The sequence below is a fragment of the Cupressus sempervirens genome, chromosome 8 (genome assembly GCF_028749045.1).
Source record: "Cupressus sempervirens isolate cs-2001-9-10 chromosome 8, ASM2874904v1, whole genome shotgun sequence".
Lineage (NCBI taxonomy): Eukaryota > Viridiplantae > Streptophyta > Pinopsida > Cupressales > Cupressaceae > Cupressus > Cupressus sempervirens.
The window spans coordinates 198,806,973-198,823,655 of record NC_143125.1 but is presented as its reverse complement, the minus strand read 5'-3'; positions in this window follow the sequence as shown (position 1 = coordinate 198,823,655).

Sequence of the window (16,683 nt, the reverse complement as noted above, 5' to 3'; positions counted from 1 at the left end):
TTGATAATCTAAAAGATAATGCTACTAATCTTCAATCATAAACTAGCCTAAAAGAGTTTAGCAATAATAATTAGGGGCAAGTACTAGATTCACCCCTCCTAGACTTAGGCTTACTCCTAGAAGCCTATAAAAAGTAGGAATATAAATCTTGTAAACCAGATACGTCCTCCCATGTAGTTGATGATTCATTAGTAGGGCCCCATTAGACCCTTACTTTCTTTGTAATGCCCCGCCAAGGGATCCAAAAGAATTAACCTAAAGTTTTACTAAGTTTACCAAACATTAAAAAAAAGAAAAAAAGAAAAGAAAGATAAATCATACACATGTAACACATAGTAGTGGAAGGAATAACATACAATCAACTATAAGCATACATAACAGGTTACATTCCTTAAGGATCCCAAGATGTTGAGTCACATTTAAATTTAATTATTATTAAGTCCAGCAACTACCACATCCACATGAAATAATAATTAAAAAGTCCAATGTACATATACATAATATACATTTTTTTTTAATACATTTTGGCAAATGAAATCCAAAATGCTCAATCATCCACTGTACATGTCATAGGGTATGAAAGGCTAAAAGAATACACATGTGTCGAAATAAAGATACATCATCCTCCTCGAATCCACGATACAAAGCACAATGAAATAAATGAAAGCATCCACCATAAAAGATATAAACATCCATCATAAGATATAACCACCCATCAAATGATACAAGATGGAATGAAAGGATATGCAAACAAGGAAGCTCCAGCCACCGTGACTATGAACGAATCTCAACGGTAAGAGTGAAAAGCACTACCACCCAACCGTGTGGAACCTAAATGGCCCACTCACACCATGCTGAGGAGATAGTCTCAAGTCCCAAACAAGATATCAAACCAAATGTCAAGATACTCTCTAAGTCTAGGAAATCCTAAAAGTATTCTAACTCAAAGGTTCTAAGATAGATTGACATCTAATTCCTAGAGGCACACAAGACACGTAAGAAACCTACTATGTAATCGGGAAAGTGTCATCGTGCGAATCATGTTGGAGTTACCCTAGCAATCTCTTAGGACCCTAGGGTCCCTAGTGATCATTATGTGGCCACTAGTATCCTCTTGTACTGACAAGGCATGCTACAAAATATAAGGTTGCAACCAAGTGCTCTCTCTACTCCCATCCTAGTCTATACTAGCACTTGGGGCATGGGCACAAACATACAAGACTCTTATTAGGTTCATTTTACTCTCATTTAGTGTAATGTTTTCACTTATTAAACAACTTACAATGAGTTACACTGGCAGCCACTTAGGGCCCCGACCACCATTGCAAGCCACTTCTTGACACTACATATAGATTACCTACCCTAGGCTTATAAAAGTATAAATCAAGAATCATATAAATATCACCTTAGCCTATACAAGTGACTGGAAAGCATCAAAAGATAATCATAATAATCAGATCAATTCTCTGTGAGCAACTAGAAAGCATCAAAGATAAATCATAATATCCATCAGTTCTCAACGAGCAACTGGGAAGTATCTCAATAATACTGATCAACGACTCAAATGGTTAATTCAAACATGTCACAACATGACACCATCAAGAACATAGCAAACACTTTAGTCCTATCAAAGTGACTAGAAAGCATCCCAAATATAAATGATTGAGGACTCAAAAATGGTTAAGTCAGATATCTCATAGCATAAATCTTGCCATCCCATAAGGCATTGAAAATGATAATCAACAATATAAACATACTCAACATAGAGCATACCATAGCATACCATGGTTAAGTAAAAGTAATCCAGATCGAGTCAGCATGATACCACACTCACAAAACTCTGAAGCCTCTAGTAGACGTCTTAGAACTGGTCAATGATCTAGTCAACCCCAAACCCCAAACATAGATAACATATAGAAACAAGATGCAAGTACATGTTTTAGTTCATTTTGAATCACATGGTTGGGTTAAATACAAGGTTTCCATTTTGGTTCTAGTGTATGTTGCAAGTTAAAGATGAATTTGTTTAAATAAAACAAAGATTTACCCCCCATATATTTTGAAATCAATTTTCTAAAATTTACTAAGGGTATATTATATGTTCGTTTAAACTTTCTAAGATAAATTCATATTGCATCCAATAAAATAATTGTGATTCTACTAAAGTCAGAATTTGAATAATCTTTAGTAAATTTTTAAAAAAATTCCTATTTAACTAATACTCATAATAAATTAAATTAAAATTTTATTTTAAATGACTAACATCTATTTATATAACATTTAATTGATTATAATATATTTATTTTAAATGAATTAACAACTATTTACATATCACTAATTAATTATAAAATATTTAATAAATTTCATTTAACAAAAATAATATTAAATGATTCATATTAATTAATATTTAAAAACTTTTAATAAATTAATTTTAATAACATTAAAAAAACTTTTTAAAAAATAAATATTAAAAAGCATTTTTTGTTAAGCTCGCCAGCTTATGCATAGGCCACCGCCTTTAAAGCCTATGGTAGCTCTGTCGTAGCAGACTGTTGTCGTAGCAGCAATTATTGTTGCGACAGTAGCTAAGGCCACCGAATGTGGAGGTAAGGGGGTAGGGGGTGGGTAAAACCCGCCCCTCCAAAATATATATATATATTGAAATTAAAAATAAAAATAAAAATATTTTGCTATAAAATAAAACAATGAAACCCCTTCTCCCAATAATTTTTTTTGAATATATATTTTTTTAATAAAAATTCCAACACTACTTTGATAGGGAAAATAAGGCCAACCGGTTGAATTTTCTAATTCAAAATTTTAATTTCAATATAACACCTTTCCATGTTTAGTTTCAAATTTTAAATCCATCAAAAGAAAGAGTATATTGATCAATTAAAGACACCCCATGAGCAGAAGAATTAACAACAGTATCAGAAACTCTTAATAAGACACATTCGTCAAAAAATTATTTAGACAACCATTTAACAGACATTATGAAGATAGGAAAGAAAGGAGTGTATTGAAATATGTGAAAATCACAAGCATCTACCTGGACACTGATGATAATCGCTATGCCCCAAAAACCATAGAGAAAAGTCCTCTCAAAACCTTCTCCTTCTCTGAAAATACTTTTCCTTCTTCAAAATTTGCAGTCCCTCAAAAATGAACTCCCAAGTTGTGATATCAAGTTCCCTCCCAAAAATCAGGACATTAATTGTGCATTCACCCAAGAGAACTCTCTACTCACCCAACTTCAAATTAAATTAACTTTTATTTTTCTTTCTTTTATCTTTTCCATGTGCGTCAAATGAATTATTAAATTAATTTATTTAATTTTCACTTGACTTTGTTTTCAATTAATTTATTAAATTTTAAATCTCATGCACACTTTATCAAAATATCTTAATTAAGTTCACATGTTTTATCTTTTTAATTAATTTCTTATATTTTAATCTCATGCATGCATCATGCGGACTTAAAACTTTTTAATAAATTAATATCTTTTCACTTTTAAATTTATTTTTGAAACTTAATTGATAAAATATTATTAACTTAAATAATAATAATATTTAGCATTTAATTAAAAATGAACTCTAAATATATTATTATTAAATTAAATAAATATTTTCACGTTCTAAATTCATTCTTATAACTTTTATCTTCAAATTTAATTCTTTTTATTTAATTAATTTCTCAATTAATTAAATATAATTAAATATTAAAATATCATAATAATTTTCCATTAAAGTAAATCATTAATTTAATCTTTTAATTAGACTTAATTAATAGAAAATTTACCAAAGACTCATAAAACAACATATGAAAACCCATCAAAGAAAAACAAATGCAAAATCAAACTAAATGGTTATAATTATGAATTAACATCATTTGACGCATTGAGAGGGTACTCAACTTGGATATTTGTCCTAATTATCTAGGACAAATGGCTTAAAGATATGGGATTTGGGCTTAAGAATTTATCTCCCCTCTCTTACTATTGAGATAATGCGATAGGGTATGCTCATCTTGGCAATTCAGGGAAGTCAATGACCGGTACCTACAACCTACATAAAAACCATGCATGTACAAATACAATATTCTAAGCTAAACAAGCAATGGCAGGAAGTGGTGCATCATGTAGATCCTAACTAGCAGCTGACTACAACTCCCTTAACCATATTAGAAATGCCATACATAAAAAAACATACACACACACCATACACATGCAGTATGGGGTAAGTATCCATAAGAAAACACATATAATCCATCTAACTAGTCATCATCAATAACTAAAATCACTCAATAATCATCATGCATATAGAGTACCAAGTAATCTCATCATATAATAAACTAAATCTTAAAAAATATCTGATAAACTCAAAACAATACTACTAATCATCAAACATCAAATTGACCTAAAAGAGTTTGGTAATGGTAGCAAAAATGTAACTTTGGGGCAAGCACTACATGCTCTATGGTTCGACTCCTAAGGGTCAACTCTGCTACTCCAAAATGTGAATTGGCTCCAAAGCCAGCTACCCATCCTCTACTTGTAATGAATTCCAATCAAGAACATATATCATGTCAGGAAAATACTATCTAAGTATAGAAACATGGGAAACATCATGAACATGAGCTAGGTTGGGTGACAATGCAACACGGTAGAAAATTGGACCTATCCTCTCAAGAATCTCAAATAGTCCCACAAAGTGAGGTGCTAGCTTCAAACCCTTTCCATAATGGATTGGACTCTTCAGTGGATGCACTCTTAGGAAAACATTTTCTCCCACTATAAACTGCTTATTCATCTTATGAGCATCGACATACTTCTTCTGTCTATCCTGTGTTGTAGACACGTGCTCATGGATGCACATTAAATGTTGCTCCATATCTCAAAGCATCTTAGGACCCAACAGGATGTGATCCTATCCCAACTCAATGGTGTATGGCAAGGATGACCATAGAAAGCCTGCAAAGTTGCCATCCCAATAGAACTATGATATTCGTTCTTATAAGAAAACTCCACTAGGTAAAGATAATCCCCCCAAAGAGTCTTTCTATCCATCACATACATCCTCAATATATCCTCCAAAACCTGATTCACTTTCTAAGTCTACCCATCTATCTCTAGTAGATAAGTTGAGTTAAAGTTCAATTGCACTCCAAGATCATGCTATAGTGATGTCTAAAATGCAGAAGTTAATACAGGATCCCTATCCAAAATGATCTTCCAGGGAATACCATTTAATCTCACAATATCATGCATGAAGACATTAGCTACAAAAGCTACAATGTAGGATTACCTCATCAGTGAAAAATGTGCCACCTTAGTCAACCGATCAACGGTGACCATGATAGCATCATTTTGATGAGCAATCATAGGTAATCCCATAATGAAATCCATAGAGATGATATCCCACTTCCATGAAGGAATGAGATCTAGCTATAGAAGCCATGCTTGATGATGGTGCTCTACTTTGACTCTCTGACACTCAAGACACCTAGCCATAAAATCAGTGATATCATGTTTCATCCCTATCCAATAGTATAAATGTCACAAGTTTGCATGCATCTTCTTGACACCTGGATGTGTCGAGTAAGGTGTACGATGAGCCTCTATTAAGATCAATGTACGAATCTCCTCTAGTAGCAGTACATAGATCCTTCTTGAATGTTTCAAAAGGCCATCTAACTCCAAAACATAATCTAAAAACCTACCCTCCAATTGTCCCCCTAAATCTATCTCTCTGCTCACCTCTTGATACCAAATATTTGTAGGAAGTGCTTGAAGTATACGGCCCCTCAAATCCACACTAAGAGTCATAGATAGTGTCACATGTCTCTTGTGACTTAAAGCATCAGCTACCATGTTCTCCTTTCCCTAAATATACTTCACCTCAAAGTCATACTCACAAAGAAACTCCATCTGATGCCTTTGCCTAGCATTCAGATTAGGCTATGTGACTATGTACTAAAAACTATGATGATCACTATGAAGTTCAAATTTGTGTCCCAGTAAGAAGCGCCTCCATCTTACTAGGGCATGAACTAGTGTAGCTAACTCAAAATCATGTGTAGGATAATTCAGCTCATGATCCTTGAGTTTGCACAATTCATATGCAATCACCCATCTATCCTACATCAATATTGTTCCAATCCCCTCTAGGGAAGCATTTGTACACACTATGGAGTCACCTACTGGATCAGGTACTGATAAGATAGGTGCACTAGTCAAAAGCTCCTTAAGCTTTTGAAATGCTTCCTCACATTTCTTCATCCATAAAAACTTATTTCCTTTCCTCTAAAGGGAAGTGATAGGATGTGATATTCTAGAGAAGTTTTGGACAAACCTGCAATAATAACCAACTAGACCCATGAAGCTATGAATTTTGACACGGTAGTGGGTGTGGACCAATCTACCATTGCCTGAATCTTCATAAGGTCTACAGAGATACCTTCACCTGATATGATATGCCCTAAATACTATGTCTCTAATTGAAATAAGTCACACTTTGTTGAGTTGGCATAAAGTTGATTATCTCTCAAGCACTACAAAACCAAACACATATGTACCTCATGCTCCTTCTAAGATTTAGAATATATTAGTATATCATCTAGAAACATGAGTATAAATCTATCAAGATAGGAAAAAATCACTCTATTCATTAGACACATGAAAATTGATGGAGTGTTCGTCAGCCCAAAGGGGACTACTATGAATGCATAGTGCCCATACAAAGTTTAGAAGGCAGTCTTATGAATATTAGCATCCCAAATGTGAAGCTAATGGTATCCTGACTTAAGATCAATTTTGGAGAATATTGTAGCTCCCTTAATCTGATCAAATAAATCATCATTCCTTGGTTATTTTTACCTTATTCAATTTTCTATAATCAATACATAGGCTTAATGAACCATCCTTCTTCTTCACAAAGAGCACTAGAGCTCCCCATGGTGATACACTCGATCAAATACTACCCTTGGCCAGAAGGTCCTCAAGGTGTAGACACAACTCACTCAATTCTTGAGTGGTCATACAATAAGGAGCTCTAGAAATAGGCTCCAGTCTTAGAATGAGATCAATACTAAAATCAATATATCCCTTTGGAGGCATGCCCAAAATCTCACTAGGAAAGACATCTACATATTCCTATAGAATAGGGTGGTCTATAGTCTTTCCTATAGGGTCTTCTTCTTCCATATCACTTACCATAATAGAAAATACCTGACATCCCTTACAAAAGCTCCACTTTAATTGCATAGAAAATATCATCCATAGAGATATAGGTCTTTTTATCTCCATAATATCTACATCCTTCCCTTGATCATCCTAACATACAATGGTATTTTTTCTATAGTATATACTAGCTCTATGAGAGCCAAGCCAATCCATACCTAAGACCACATCATAAGAGCCAAGAGGAATTACCCAAAGGTCAACTGATGCCACAAATCCTCCTAAGCTTAGTTCACACGTCTGTACTATAGAATCTGTGGAAACCCTAGTGCCTAAGGCTAGTTCCACTTGCCAACCCAAATCTTTCTTAACCATTCCAGCTTATACTTAGCAACTAATGGTGGTAAAATAAAAGAGGTTGTGGCATCTGAATCAAAAAATACAGAGAGATGTGTACCTTGGATAGCTCCTGTAGTCTCAACCATGGTCCCCTGATGGTTTTCCTAACAGTTGTCCACTATTGCAAATACCCTATGAGCTCTACCTACATCTCTGACTATGGGCTTAGATGCTACTAGCCTAGAACATGAATACTAAGATGCACACTGTGGGCAATAGGTTGAAATGTGTCCAAACTACCCACAAGAATAACATCCTGTGCCTCTGCCAAATTCCCTCCCTATTGGAGTTACACTCAACTATTGGTGGCTATCCCTACTAGCAAAAGACTGGTTGCTTTGTGCAGGCTAAGTGTTTTGATTTCACCTATTGCATTGTGCATTGCAATAGTTCTTAGAGTTAGAACCATCACCACCACTCTATGCCTGAGGATATGATCCCTTTTGGTGCTATTGTTGCTAAGGTTGTTGTTAATTCTAATTCCCCTTAGGAAAAGGAGGTTCCTATTCCCACCTGAGTTGTCATTACCCTTAGATCTTGATACTATAGGTGCTCCCACAAAACCCCCATGTCCTAGATTAATATTGCTCTACAAGTATAGCTCAATGTACCACATCATTGAGGGTTTTAGATTCAAATACCTTAACACTCCCAACTAAATGGTTGTTCAAGCCTCTAATGAAATACTATGCCAATTGAGCTTGGTTATCACTAATTCTTGCATAGGGCATGAGCTCATAGAATTTGTGCTCATACTCTACTATGGTCATTGTGAACTATCTCAAGTTGTGGAATTCATCTACTCTCTACTAGTTCCATTCCTCTAGTAGGAGTCGCTCATGGAAATTTTCCAAGAATAAATCCCATGCGACATTTTTCATATTTATACCCAATTTCTTCTCTTCAATAGCCCACCAAGTGGCTCCAAAGAGTTCCAGGTTGGTAATAGCAAACCCTGCTTTGACATTAGTGTCAAAGTCCTGAATAGAAAAAATTTTGTCAAGAGCAATAAGACACTACTCAGCTACATAACCTAAACCCATCCCATTAAAGGGTTTGACCTTGGACCTATGAAGGTCCTTCATCTGAGCAGCTACAATTGATCTCTGTTGATCCCTCCTAGGGCTCCTAGAACTAGGTATATGCTCATTCCCTACCTGATGAGATCCATCCTGACCATGAAGAGGAGATAGCTGATCCATAATGGTCTTCATCATTTACCTCAATTCAACCTCCTCTATGTTGGCATGCTACTCTCTATGGTTCTCTTCTTGATGTTCACTGACATGCTCTCCCCTAACCTCTTCCTGATTAGGGCTTTTGTGGATAAAGTCATGTACACTAATGTTTTTGCCTCATTTGTAGCCTCTACCATGGACAAGGCTATAGCCTCTAATAGAAGATCTTGTCCTAGATACCATCCTACAATAATATTCAAGGTACAAGATGCTATAGTAACCATAAAACATACTACTATAAAGCATACATAAAAGACACATGTTTTGAAAATAGTATAAGTTCAATTTTTAGTTTTGCCTATTTTAGGTTTAAGTATATTTTAGTTTTGAAGTTTAAGTGTTCAAGTTTGAAAATATACAACTAATAGTTTAAGCTCTGTTCAGTTCAACTAGTTCAAGTTTTAGTTTGAAATAGATATACATAACAATTTAAATTTCATTTTTGTTCAACTAGTGGCATTCAAATATGCCTAAAGCTCTGAATGTAGAATTCAAGCTCTAATACCAGATGTAACGCCCTGCTAAGGGATTTAAAAGAACTAACCTAAAGTTTTACTAAGTTTGCCAAACATTTTTTTTAAAGAATAACATGTACAACAATCATAAAGTAGTGGAACCAATAACATACATTCATACATAGAAAACATAACAGATTACATTCCTTGAGGATCCCAAGATGTTGAATCACATTTAAATTTAAATAATACTAAGTCAAATAAATAACACATCCATATAAAAGAATGACTACAAGTTCCATCCATTTAAATAATATACATTTGTTCTAAATGCCACTTGGAAATAAGATTCAGAATGCACAATCATCCACTGTTCATGTTACAAGGTGTGAAAGGCTAAAAGAATATATACATTTATAAAAATAGATTACATCATTCCTTTCGAATCCATGAAACAAAGTACAATACAATAAGTAAAATCATCCACCATATAGATATAACCATCCATCATAATACATAAGGATAGAACAAAAGGAAATGCAGACAAGGAACTCCAGCCACGACATCAATGGATGGATCTCAATGGTAAAAGTAAAAAGTAATACCACCTAATATCCTAGTAACCCAAAAAGGTCCACTCAGGACCATGATGTTGAGGAGATAGTCTCAAGTCCCAAACAGGATATCAATCCCAAAAATCAAAAGTAATATCTAGGTCAAGGAAAACCTTAAAAGTAATCTAACTCAAAGGTTCCAAGATAAAATGACATCTAGACCTAGAGGGAAAAAAAGACATGTAGGGAATCTACCATGCAAGTGGGCAAGTGTCATCCCATGAATCAACAATAGAGTTACCCTGGTAGTCAAACATGACCCCGACCCCCTAATGACTCTATGCAGCACTAGTATCATTTCGTATTGACAAGTCATACTAATGATGCATGGTCGCAACCAAGTGTCCTCACTACTCCCATCCTAGTCTATACTAGCACTCGAGGCATGGGCAAGGAAAGACAAAGACTCTTATTAGGTTCTTTTTACTCTCATTTAGTGTAGTGTTTTCACTTATTAAAATAACCTATAATGGGTTACCTTGGTAGCCACTTTGGGCCCCGACCTCCATTACAAGCCACTTCCTGACATTACATATAGATAACCTACCCTAAGCTAATAAAAGCACAAATCAAAGAATCATAGTTTTTCACCTCAATCCTATACAAGTGACTAGAAAGCATCAAAAGATAGTTCACAAATACACCTCAAATCTTCACAAGCAACTGGAAAGCATCCCAAAAATAACTTATCGATGACTCAAAGTTAAGTCAAATAGGTCATAAAATTCATCTCATTATCACACAAGAACACTGAAAGCAATAATGAACAATATAACCAAACTCATCATAGAGCATACCAAACACATTACCATGGTTGCGTTTAAAAGATCAAAGATCAAATAATCATAATATCACAAACATAGAACTCCCAAGCCTCTAGTAGACGTCCTAAGACTAGTCAACACTCTAGTCAATCCAAACTCAAAACATAAGACAACATACAATTAACAATGTAGTTTCATAGTTTGATTTGATTTTGAAAGCACATAGTTTGATGTAACAGTAAGTTCAAGTTTTTGTACAATGTAAGTTTTTGAATATATGAGACTTACATTTTAACACTTACTATTTAACCTCTTTCTTGAATTTGAACATAAAGCATGATTTCCCTTATTTGATTATAATTAGATATTCTAAAATAATATAAAGATAATTATTTTATTAAATTATTAAAATAATAATTATTGATTATTTAATAAAATAACTTAAATTTTATTAAAAATCAAATCGTTAATCATAATAATAAAATAAATAAATTTAAAACTTTATTAAATAATATGTATTATTAATTAAACTTAGTTAAACTAAATTTAATTAAATTAATTAATAATTATTAAAAAAACTATATTGAATAATTTATATTAATAATTTATTTATTTATTAACAAATAATAATTAAATTTAATATAAATTATATTTAATAAAATAATTTAAAAGAAAGCGCATTTAAAAAGGTGCTTAAGGCTCACACAACTAGCCATTAATGGCAAGTTGCTACCACAATCATCCTGCGGTCGCAGCTTGCTGTTGCTGCCATAGTACCACTACAAGCAACCATGACAGGATTCACAGCTGGGTGGGGAGGTGGGGTGTGGAACTTACCTCCCACCCAAATCTAATCTTTTATATTATTATATATATATTTTTTAACTTTAATAAGATTTGTTTTTAAAAAAATTCCCCCCCAAGCACATATTATATATATATATATATATATATATATATATATATATACAGAAGTTCTATCAATACTTTGATAGGGAAAATACAACCAACCAACCAACCAAATTTATATTCTAAAATTTCCATTTCCTTCAAAAGCCTTCCCAATTTAATTAACAACCTTTAAATCTATAGAATGAGGGTTTTACTAATATTTTCAACCCTCACATATACAAAAGCAATTGATATGAATACTAGTAATTTCAAAATGAAATATTGAAAGATTTGTCACAATGAAATTTGGAAAAACAATTCAACAAGCATGATGAAGACAGTAAATTAGAAGAAACATAATTCACTGGTTGTAAAACACGAGGCTCTACTTGGTTTGATGCTAATTCACAATCACCCAAAGATTGTGAGAGAAATCTCTTCTCTCAAAACCTTCTCTTTGAAAAATCCCTTCTCCAAAATTCTCGATCCCTGTGAAAAGAACTCTCCATCTCTGATATGGAGTTCTTCTCTAAAATCGGGGCACTGATTGTGCGATCATACGAGGGACCTCATTGATCACAATCTTTTAACTCTTTATTAACTTTTTCAAATATTCATGCATACTTTATGTAATTTAAAATATCTTTAATAAATTAACTCCTCTTTCACTTTTTATTTAATTTTCGAAGCATTATTTGATAAAATATTTATTAACTTAAGTAATAATAATATTTAGCATTTATTTAAACATGATCTCCTAAATATATTATTATTAAATTAAATAATTTTTTTTTTTTTTTGATCGGTAAGAGGTTGAGGCCAAGGTTTATTATTATTTGTTGTGATTAATTATTTTAATTATTTGTTGTGATTAAGCCATGACCTCCCAATTAAGAGGCTCACAATTCACCATTGTGTTGTAGGCTCTTGCCTAAATAAAATAAAATAAATATTATTATGCTCTCAAACTAGACTATAATTTTCTCTTTAAATTTAATTCTTTTTATTTAATTAATTTCTTAAAATTAATTTAAAAAATTAAATATTAAAATTATCATAATAATTTTCCATTAAATTAACTCATTAATTAATCTTTTAATTTGACTTAATTAACAGAAAAATTATGAAAGACCTACAAGACGAAATATGAAAACCCATCATAAAATACCACATATAAGGTCAAACTCAAGGGTTATAATCAAGAATTTATGTCATACAACGAATTCAGAAGGGTAATCATTTCAGATATTTGTCCTAATTTTCTAGGGCAATTGATTTGAAGGTTAGGATTTGGACTCACAAATTTATCTCCCCTCCCTTACCATTAAGATAATGTGATAGGGTATGTTCATCCTAGCAATTCAGCGAAGTTGATACCCAGTACCTACAATTTGCATAAAATCCACACATGTACAAACACATATATTCTAAACTAAGCATATAATGGTAGGAAGTGATGCATCATGTAGATTCGAGCTACTAGGTGACTACGACTCCCTTCCTTAACCATATTAGAAATGTCATACATAAAGAAAACATACGCACACACATACCATACACATGCATTATGGGGTAAGTATCCATAAGAAAACACGTATAATAATCCATCTAATTAACATCATCAAATAAATGAAATTGTTGTAATAATCATCAGCAAAGTATAATCATGCATACATGAAGTAACTAGTACCAAGTAGTCTCATCATATAATCAACCAACTATAAAACAATATTTGATAATCTGAAAGATAATGCTACTAATCTTCATGCATAAACTGGCCTAGAAGAGTTCAGCAATAATAACTAAATGTAAACTAGGGGCAGACACTACAATGCCCCTTTTACATCTATGCATCATACAGCACATCATATGGGACCTCGATCCTAGACGAGATTGGAGCGCCCATTTGAATGGAGAATTACTGTGATTGCTCACTTATACTTATAAATATAATATACAAGGCTTCAGTCATTTACCAATCAAATTTATTATTAAAATATAAATAAATAAATACCAAAACAAAACAAAAACTAATTAAGTTAATAAATAAATTTTCAAATAAGAGTTAACCGTAGAGATAAGAGCTAATTAAGCTAAATAAAAATGAAAAAAAAAACTAGTTAATAGTGTAGATGATATCTAATTAAATTAAATAAATAGATAAAACAAGAGTTAAAAGTGGAATGAAATGAAAATCAATTGAAAAATTATAAACAATAAGGGCTGACAATTTACTAGTCAAAGACTGATAATTTTATGGCCAAAAAATTAATTTTATGGGAACAAAGTTCCCACTCAGATATAAAATGTTATCATTTTATATATTGAAATCAAATAAATTTATAATAATTTTTATTTTAATTTAAACCAAATTATTTATCCATTTTCTACTTCATATATTATATTTCTATATACTTTTAAAACTTTATATTTTATCTAAAAATTATAAAAAATTTTACAATATTAAAGATAAAACCTGATATATATCAATATAATAGAACGATAAATAATTATTAGTTAACACTATATATTCAATTGTAGAAATTTCAAATCTATAAATATATAGATTTTTAACTTTCTATGTTATTGATTATATTTTTACAAATTTTATCTATAATTTGATAGTTCTTTTATTGATCCATAGATTTATAAATACATCCTTATAAACATTTTTCAATATTCTATAATTTATTAAGTGCATTGATAATATAAATCTATAAAAGTAAAAAGTATTTATTAATATATAGAATCTTATAAGTAACTACATATTATAATTATTAATTATATATACATTTATAAATATTATATTATATGTGATTTACCTTGTTTCAAATATTTAGATGTTCTATCACTCTTACTTTTATGATAATTCATTAATTATTAGTTACTAATATTTACAAGCATCAAAGATTAATTAAACAATTTTCTTCTCAAATTGTTTTATTAAATTATTAATTCTATTTTTTTATGAATAGTCTCTTTCCATCAATAAATTAATATACTAGTTACAAATTCACAAACAAGGGGTCAGGTGATACAAGATCACCATGTGAGAGTTCACACAACCAAAGCCAGAATCAACAACTATTCATAAAAATAAAAATTTAAGCGGCTCCCTTAGGTTGCCAAAGTAGTGACAATCGAGGGAGGTGGTTCATCATGATCATTAAAACCCAAGTCATCCCTGAGATTGGAAGGTGGACTAGGAATAGTCTAGCCATCAACATCATCATCACTAGCTTTTTCTTTGTCTTTCTCCTCTGCCCGTGACAGAGAAATAGCTAGATTTAGGTGGAAAGGCCATTTGGAGCTACTATAACCAAGAGGAGCAACAAGAGCAGAAGCCAAAGGAATTGGGGACCAGCCAGAGTCATGATGAGGTGGAGAAGCTAAGCGGCGCTACCAACCATCATCACTGCCACTAGGAGAGCAGTGACAGGGAGCTTGTGAGCATGGTGTAGCAGAAGGTTCTGCTAATCTTTTTTGATAGTCTTATTCTTAAAATAAATGAAACTCAAAATAAATAATTTAATTTATTCATATGTATCATTTTAACTGATTCAATTTAGAAATTACCATTAAAATATTATAAAATAAATAAAATAATGATAAGTTGTGTCATAACCCAACTTTCCTTGCAGAATAAATTGGCATTTTGATTGCCATGTGGATCAAGGATTCTAATTCTTGCAACCATTTTTGAATTAATGAAATATAAAAGTGTGTGTGTGTGTGTGTTGTGTGTGTGTGTGTGTGTGTGTGTGTGTGTGTGTGTGTGTGTGTGTGTGTGTGTGTGTGTGTGTGTGTGTGTGTGTGTGTGTGTATTGGAAAACTTACCTCATCTCACCTTAACAGTTTTGCTATGAATTGGGAAACATTCTTTAAAAAGGGGAATTGGCAAAAAATAGGGGGAAGGTTAGTTATGAAATTCATAAATTAAAATAGAATAGGGGATGCTCACATGATCATCTTCTTCTACCCAACATTCTAGCTTATCTTTTGTCGCACCTTTATAAGGTTCTTTTGTATAGCTTAGCTTTAGCTTAGCATTTGTGTAGGTCTAACAAGGCTAAGGACCACAGATACTCTTTTGTCTCTTTCTCTAGCATGACTATAGTGGATGTGGGGAATGTTCAACTGCCCACATTCCATAATATTGTCATTTTCTTCGTTCTGTAACGCTTGTCTCGATCCAATTTTTTTCAAATTTGATATTTGATTGAAAATTAATTTGGGTTAGCAATGTTGATTCATCCATCTTGGCTCCACCTAAAATTTCAACAAAGTGTTATTTGGAATTTGTCTCTGTCTCACTTTTCACCCATTAATATTGGATTTTGAAACTTTTTGCATTAACCCATGTTGGGTTTATCAAATAATTCCATCTTTTGGCCATCCAACTTGTCATTCTCTTTGGATTGACCCAATCTATTAAAATTCAAGAATGCTTGTTTCAAAAGGTCAAATCCATGACTTATTTTGACCTTGATGTTAATATGTAAAGAAATGGGGAAAGCTTACAGAAATGGAAAACTCTCTTAGCCAAATGAAATATGGTCTCGCAAAGTTTTGATGAAGGATGCCTCTCAGCCACATCGAACTCAAATAGGTTCCTTACTATCCATCTTAGGTAGTTTTCAGAGTAGATGGATCAATCTCTTTCTTTAGTCTTCTAACAAAGGATTGTCAAAGAGTGTTTCTTGCCAAATCTTGTGTTATTCTTGCATTGTGAAAGAATGAATTAAATTTGAATCCCTTTTAAAATTGAATCATGTATGCTATGTTTTCCATCATTTTGAGGAACTGGCTACTTGATTTTATAGTTATGTATAACTATGATGAAGTTAAACTGTTGACCAAGATACCATTCTTCCTCTCTATTTACATAGAAATTTATTGTGGAATCATTCAAAATGTAAAACATACCGTGCTAATTGCATTCCAATCCCCACTAATCCTAGACTCAGGACAAATAGGATTATGTTAAATAATTTCTTAACTAATGTGAAATCACAATACTTGTTTCCTTCTAGCAACTCGAATGTCTATGAAAAATAAATTATGTTAAGGGTTTGACTGTGATAAATAATTAAGGCTCATGTTGTGCCTCATTAGACTAGTTGTGCTCCATCTTTCTCAATT